The sequence below is a fragment of the Chelmon rostratus genome, chromosome 5 (assembly GCF_017976325.1).
Source record: "Chelmon rostratus isolate fCheRos1 chromosome 5, fCheRos1.pri, whole genome shotgun sequence".
NCBI classification, from domain to species: domain Eukaryota; kingdom Metazoa; phylum Chordata; class Actinopteri; order Chaetodontiformes; family Chaetodontidae; genus Chelmon; species Chelmon rostratus.
The window spans coordinates 28,596,343-28,604,196 of NC_055662.1; positions in this window are offsets into that span (position 1 = coordinate 28,596,343).

Genomic DNA, 7,854 nt, shown 5'->3' on the forward strand with positions numbered 1-7,854 from the left:
ATATACAAATATATACTGTGAAACCAAGTGCATGTGTGCCACTTGTACTGGCAAGATGCATGACTCTGGACACAACCCAAAAGCAGAGATTATTGACATGGATGCTCCACCATTAATAAGCCGCTGCATCCTTTGTGTTCGGGGTCGCCATTGCTGCAGTTAACTATAACTTGTCAAGGCTGCTCCAGCCGCACAATGCGTACCTCATGCATCTCCTGTCAGCAGGCATAATTCCTGGATGCTGGCACGCCGCTGATTTCTGCATAAGTGATGCGAGCCTTCTAGTAGAGTTAGGAGCACGAGTCTTTTGCCATTGAGAGATGTTCATCATTCTTGATCTGGCTCTGTCAAGACCTGGTGTTTTAGTGCCTCTCACGATTAGGCAGAATTGACAGGCCAAGAAGGCAGTGAATAGCAAAAATGTGTGGAACTAAGGGGGTGTGGTGCAGGCTGTAGGGTGAAGTGGAGTGTGGCCGCCATTTAATCTGCAATTTATCAGTTTAGGCTGCACCATGTAACATCAGGGAGATTACATTCTGGAGAGAAGGAGCTCTATCTCTCCTCCATCCCCTCCTCCTCCCCTATCTCCTCTCAAATGCCTCCTAATGTTGTCTGACGGCAGAACGCGGAGGACAAAGAGGGAGGACTGTCTTTATTGTCACCATTATTGTTTCTGAAACCCTTAATTAATATATAGCATTGTGGACTCCTGTGTGAGTAAGCAATGAAGTGCCAGTGACAGAGAGACGGAGCATAAGAGGTTTCCTGCAGCGAGACAGGCTGCATCTTTTATGGAGGCTGTTTGTCACAAAGAGAAAAGTTCAGGCCGGATTTAACATGCACACACACACACACGCACGCACACACTGCCATTGATGTCTGCACATGACCTCTGACAACACTGATCACGTTGGGCCAATAAATGCTTAATTGCCATTTTTCCATTGGGCTGCTTTATTGATATCATTTCAAAAGTGATTAATATGAACTGTTAACTAGCTGTTGCATTCAGCACTAAACAAAGCTGAACCTGAACGCTGAATTCTATTGATTCCTTTGATTTTTCTAACATTGTGCACGGATGAAATGAATGTGTTCTTATAGTACGATGTCAAACTACAGTGACATTAGGGTTTATGTCCTTTGCAATTTGCAGCCAATGTGCAGAAAGAAACTCTAGAAATGATCTTTTTGTGCAGTTTTCTGGGCTCAAAGATCAACATTCTTATTACTTCTTTATAAGGAAATCAGCTTTTTGCATTTTGTCCTTTTATCTTAATATCATCGTCAAATTAATACAAAATATTTCCTCACACACCCTCCACTGTGTTTAAAAGGCCCATTAACAGGGTCACTGACTCTATTAATAAACACTGGTGGCGTGTACCAACGGCATGCTTAGTACCCCACTTTTTACGTCTGGTTCTGGGAGGGCAGAAACAGAAATATGAAGGTGCTGGTTTACAGGAAGGAAAGCCATGGCAGCCTGATATTAAAATGGTTCAGGAGTCAAGTAGAACAAGTCAAGTAGCTCGAGGGCAAACAAAAGTGAGAGAAAGAGGAGGGAAAGAACAGGTCATTCTTAAAAGCTAATGGACTGTCAATGGTCATATTGTACTATATCGAATATTATAAAATATGTTGTCTTCATGTGAAGACGGTGCTATTAGTCACTGGCTGTCTGTGATTTAACCAAGACTACTGACCAACAATAATATAAAAAAAAAAACATGTTAACAGATGAGAAATCTATTTGATTTGCATATTTTCATTTGAACAATGTTGATTCTTACGACCACAACAGTGAGTTTCTGTCATATTTCTTTTCTATTAAAAACTGTTTTATATATATATTTTTTTAATCAGATTAACACGATTGACATGCTTCCACACCTTCTCTTTTACGTCTTTTTCCTGCATCTTGCAACCTTTGCAGAGTGGAGTCAGCTGCTGCAGCTTACAGTGCTGTCCACCAGATGGACTGTAGCCTGAACACGAGGCCAGTCAGGGCTCGCACAAAACACGTTCCTGTGCCTGGACGTACAGAAAGAGCAGCAACAACAGCACGCAACATGCAGCTCTCCATGACGGTTTGTACATCCAGTGCTGCAGGACACAGAGCGCTCTCCTACTGGTCCAATTTATTGCACCATGATCACCAATAAAGCAGCCTTTATTAAGCACGTCTGTATCCCAAGGGTTATTTTCTAGACATTCCCCGGAGGAAGCGCTGTATGACCCGCTACACTTATGTGCACAGCCTCTCTCCAGCGACAGAGAGCTTGATCCATCCTGAAAGGGGGATTGAACTCTCACAAGATGAAGACATGACATCTTCGGCTTACTTGATGTCAATGATAGGACAGCTCACTTGTAGATCGGGCATGTTGCCAGCCAGCTCTCCCTGGATCCTGAACGCTGTCTCTGAACAGAGGCCAACGACACAGATGACATCCGGGGAAGCCCCGTCACCTGTTGCTTAAGGACAGAATAATCAAAGTGGGTCATACTGGGACGCTGTCCTCACAGCGTGTGCAGGGCTGATGTGTTCATCCCATGCATGTGTGTGTGTGTGTGTTTTCCCGGACTTGTCAGGCCAGCAGTCAGAGCTGAGCCCTGAAATCCACCCCAGTGACAGAGATGATCAGCATCAGCAGCAGATCTTCAGCCTAGATCATGTTCACAACGAGCGCTGTGCCAGGCAGTGACACCGCTGCGCTGTCCAGTGGCACCAAAAAAATGCTGCCTGCCAACACTTTTCTGAACACTGATTCAGAAATGTTCAAATCCGCAAACACGTAGAAGCAATGTGAACGTTTCTGTAGGCCATAACAACAAAGGTCGTTTTAAAACCAGCAAATAACTTTATTGATTTACATGCATGCAGGTAAAATATGTGTTATCGTTGCCCTTAAGGGATTTTGCTTCTCCTCGCGATCCACGCTTGACACTTCCCTAACAATACTGCTTAATTGCAACCTCAATGAAACATGCATGCTCAATCAGAGAGGGAGTTTACTGTCGAATTTATGGAAATGTATGAAAGAGGCCTGTGTTCGTTGTAGGGTACACCTGCACTTGTCAAGGTACTCAAGTACGCCGGGTAATTGGCTGTTGATTGCTGCCATTAACATGTGATGGCTAAGTGCATCTAATTCCTGTTCCATTTCCACGGTTCAATTTGATGTCACCACCCACTCTTTCTTTCATAGGTGATTAGCTATGCCGCTGGAAATTGTTCTTTTTCTAATGATATAAGCATAATATAAGCGAGGAGCGGCCGTCTCAGAAGCGCCACTGTAACTAACACCTTTGCCTAACTGAGATCCTTTGTCATGTGCAGTGCAGGAAAACATGGGAATGCCATTTATTCCTGCGTCTACGATTTCAGACTAAACTCCGCAGATTAAACTCATAAACTCATAAAGAGATGCAGAACTCCACGTAGCGGCCTTTGGAGGGATGCTTTAAGGTGACCTTTAGGGTCAGCTTTTACTGTACTCCCATTGTTTAATGTTGACTCTCTATATCAGCCTCATGATGAGCCAGGGCTATTCTGTTATTTGTTGCAGGACGCAGATCTCCTGCTCAGCCTTTTGTCTGTGCAGTTTAAGCTGGAATTATAACCGAGGACGGTGCTCACTTTCACTATTTGCATCTCTTACAGTATCAGCACCTCAGGGCACGCAGACATGGTATCCCTTTGAGTTTTAATCTCCTCCTCTGCCTGCATCCTTGCGGGTATTTCATTTAAGTTTTAATATGTGTATTTGACATTTTTGTTCATTTAGATCCCCACACCCCTTCACGCACGCACGCATGCACGCACAGTTAATTTAATTGATGTGCCTTGTGTTGTTTATTCTGTCCTTAGTGGAGATTTCCCGCCACCAGCAGCAGATTAGACCAGCCAGATATGTGCACAACATGGACCTGCACCGTGCAGCACATGCACGTGAGGGGTGGAACGAGGGCGCGTGCTCGTGTGGTCTTATTCGGACACACTTTCCATGCGCGAGGACCCTTCACCAAAAGACCATTCTTATGAGCTAAGTAATGCAAACTATCAGCATGTTTTACCTTTTTATTAGGCTTGAAGTGTGTTTCATGTCCGTCCTGCTTCAAACCTACTGAAACAATGAAGGAAAATAACATTAACAACAATAACATTTCTAATTTGACGAATATCCACAATAAACTAAACAGATCCGGTTCCAGACAGCGAGCCCCGCTGCTTTTAAATGTCAAGCCGTCGTGCCCTGTGGTGTTCTTTGTCTGAGCCGCTCTCAGATCAGATCTGCAGACCGTCGTGGGGAATGGTGCGTCTGCCATCTGCAGGACGCTCAGGGTACAGCACGCACCTGCACAGTGAGTCCGTGTGCAGTCACTGAGGGCTGCAGTACACCCTGCAGCTGCGTGCTTAGCATGGAAATCCCGGATGCACGCTTGAAATATGATAACAGGAATAAAGCTGAAATCACTGGAATAGTGCAGGTAGTGTAACATGGGGGAAAAGTGCCTGCAGCACATCATGTCATCCTGTGCATCACTTCACTTCACTTCAGATCCATCTTTAGTGATCCATTACCAGCCAGATTTTATAATTGATTATGAATTACTTCTTTTATTTATGATGGGCAACTGTATTGTTCTGCTGCAAAATCCACCAGCTCTCAGCTCTGCAGTAACTTCCCATTGTTGTCTAAAGTTAGCAGGAGTCTCATAGTGAGGCCTGCAGGATGTCAGTGTGGGATTTCATAGGTTAGTTTAGCAGGGGGGAGGCCCTCTTCCGCTGTTCTCCTTCAACCAGGAAGTAGGAGACCAACGTGTGAAGTCATGCACGAGCCCCGCTGGACTGATCATCTGTCATTCCTCAGCCATCTGGGTGAGACCTCGGGCCTGTTTATGTCTTCAGGCAGCAGAATGACATCAGTGTAAACCTCAGATGAGTCCAACAATCCCCTCTTCTTCTTCACTCGATCCATCTGCCATCACCTGTAAAACTAACTCCACTGATACCTTCTACAAACTGGAAGTAATATCACGCCTCGTGTGTGACGTCTGCGCAGCACCGTGCCGCTGCCAGCTCGCCGCTGTAGACGGTATTAGCCAATAATAATACAGTATGTGGAGCAGCATAATACAAAACAAAACCAAGCCTCCTTGTATCTCAAATCAGCTAAGTGCCACATAGTCAAAAGATCCAATCTCCAAATCTGGCATATCTAGCCATTGGCTTATGCAACTAATTAACTCCACACACCAAAATTTGAATTTAAATTAACAATTGTGAGATATCATCAGGGGACACAAAGCACCCCGCGAAGAAGTTTATGATGAAAAAAAGATGAGTATTAGAGAAGGCAATCGGTGAAGTAAGGAGGGCTTTTAGATGGGGGGATATCTCCAATTACAATCCACCGTACACTTGTCAGCAGTAATGAAATGTTTGCTGAGAGGTTGCTATTTGTGGCTGCTAGATTGGATGATGCTGCTCCACTGCCCCCACTAACAATTATATTCCACGCATAAATTTCCCTACCATCTCTTCTATTGTGTGAACTGTCGGCCAGATATACCTGCAACTGTCCGAGACGGCGCACGATAATGAAACGCTATTGTGTTCGGGAGGTAGGACATCCTCCTCCTGCAGGACGCACCACTGGAGCCACAGAAGAAGAATTTAAAAAAAAAGGAAAAAAAACTTCTGCGTCTTTTATTGTTTTTAAAGAATTACATAATGCATTAATCACAGTAAAGACAAACCGGCTTTCCCCGCATGTCATAATTGTGCAAGCTTACAATTAAATGTAAAATTAGATGTAAGATGTAAAACTCTTTTTTTTCTGCTCAGCCTTTCAACTCAATTGCACAGGGAGCAGAGCAGTAAAGCTTCGAAGAGCAGACTCTTGCTCTGCTTACTTGACACCACTGTCCAGTGGCTTGCATACAATCAGAGCTAAAATTACAGTTGCTATCGCAGTCGTGTGTTCTTGTGTGTCGGTAATGTGATGTTTTGATCAGTGCGTCACTGGAGTCACGTGCAGCTGCTGCGAGTGGCTGAAACATAAGCCAGGTCCAAATAATTTCATCAGATTTGTAGAGTATGTATTTCCAATTAAAGTGACATCACATAAACCTAATTAGTATAGATGCAACCTGCAACTTGATTTTCCAGTGCATGGTTTTCTCATCAAATTGATTAGACAGACTCTGCAAGGAAGTATACTGCACAGACGTACGAGTCTGGTGCATGTGCTACTGCAGGCGCATGTGAAAATGCATTTGTGATGGTGCCCGTATATGTGAGCGTTCATCAGCTCGAAAGAGTAACAGTCAGGCGCTTAACGTAACTACTCAAACATTATTTTAATCGCGACATGTTCATGTGAAATGACTGCAAAGGCCAGAAGTAACGACATTTCAAAATGCACTGCTCCCTGTCAATTTGCTCAGGAAAACATCCGCTTTGTGCAAAATAAATCACCGAGTTTTGATATGCAAGTATCACGGACACAAAGAGAAGCTTTGCATCCTCTTGCAGGTTCAATTACTGGCCTGTGGCAGATACTAATCCTGTTCTGTTGTTTATCATGATTGAGAATGTACAGACCATCCAATGACTTCATGCAAGAGGAGGCAGAGGGTCAAGCAATCACACGATCATCTCTCACACACACACACACACTCACTCACTAGATAAAAACCACACTCACGTACTACACCAACCACTTTAGCATAAACTGCAAGTCAGTAACAAGTCAATAGTGTTGATTATTTGCACTTCTATCCTACTGTGTATTGTGCTGTCAGGTCATTTACCGTGAAAAGTTATGGATTATCGAAAACTATGATACACGTGTGGCACGTCTGTGCACAAAAATGAAGCAGAGCATTTCAAGAGAAGAGGAATTTTAGTCATTTCTGGATAATTAAAGACATGCTCGTACTATAATTGGAAAGATACAATGACACTGGGATATCACAGCACGCCAAACTGGGGAAAAAAAAAAAAAAAGATATAAGTGCACATAAACACGAGTCCCTTTCTTGAACGTATGAGGAGGTAGAGAGCTAATATCCAATAGTTCACTAGTCTGCCCATGTGGACACATGTGGCGTCTCAGGTGTGAGATCAGAAAATAAAACGTCTTTGTTCGCTAACAAAGGCTTCAGTTAAGTACGGGTGATGTGACCACAACAAGCAGCACAGCAGCTCAACTTTTCCCACCCTCCCCTCACTGTTTTACTATGTTTTTTTTACCAGTGCAAAGACGATCCAGTCCTCTGTTGTGAACCAATGCAGGACAGTTACTGTGTGCAGACTCACATCAGGCTCATTGGTTTCAACTCTGAGGTAGGATCTAGAATACCAAAGGGGATATTTGTTCAAACTCAAGTGCATTAAAGGGACTGAGCCATGGCAATCAGTGATGTGGTGGTGCGTGGTTGGCCCATTAGAGTGTGTATGTTTGGTAGGGTGGGGGGGGGGGGTTTGATACCTATGCTGGGTTTAAAAAAAAAAAAAAAAGAAAAATCAAAAATAACTACCTGTACAGAGCGCCCCACGTCAAAGGCACTATTTTTAATATTTCCATAAATGCCGCCACTGCTCTGTGCATGAGTCGACCCTGTGATAACCGCCCAGCATCCACACCGAAGGGCTACTCGTCGCTAAGGTGCCGTCCTAATTACAGTATCTGGACTTGCCTCAGACATCTTGAATGGGCATGATATGCATCTGCATTTTTTTTAAATGAGATAAACAAAGCATTAAATAGAATTACAGAAATAAATACATTTTATTTCATATAAATATTTGGGCCCTTATGTCCAAATTGTCACTGACACACT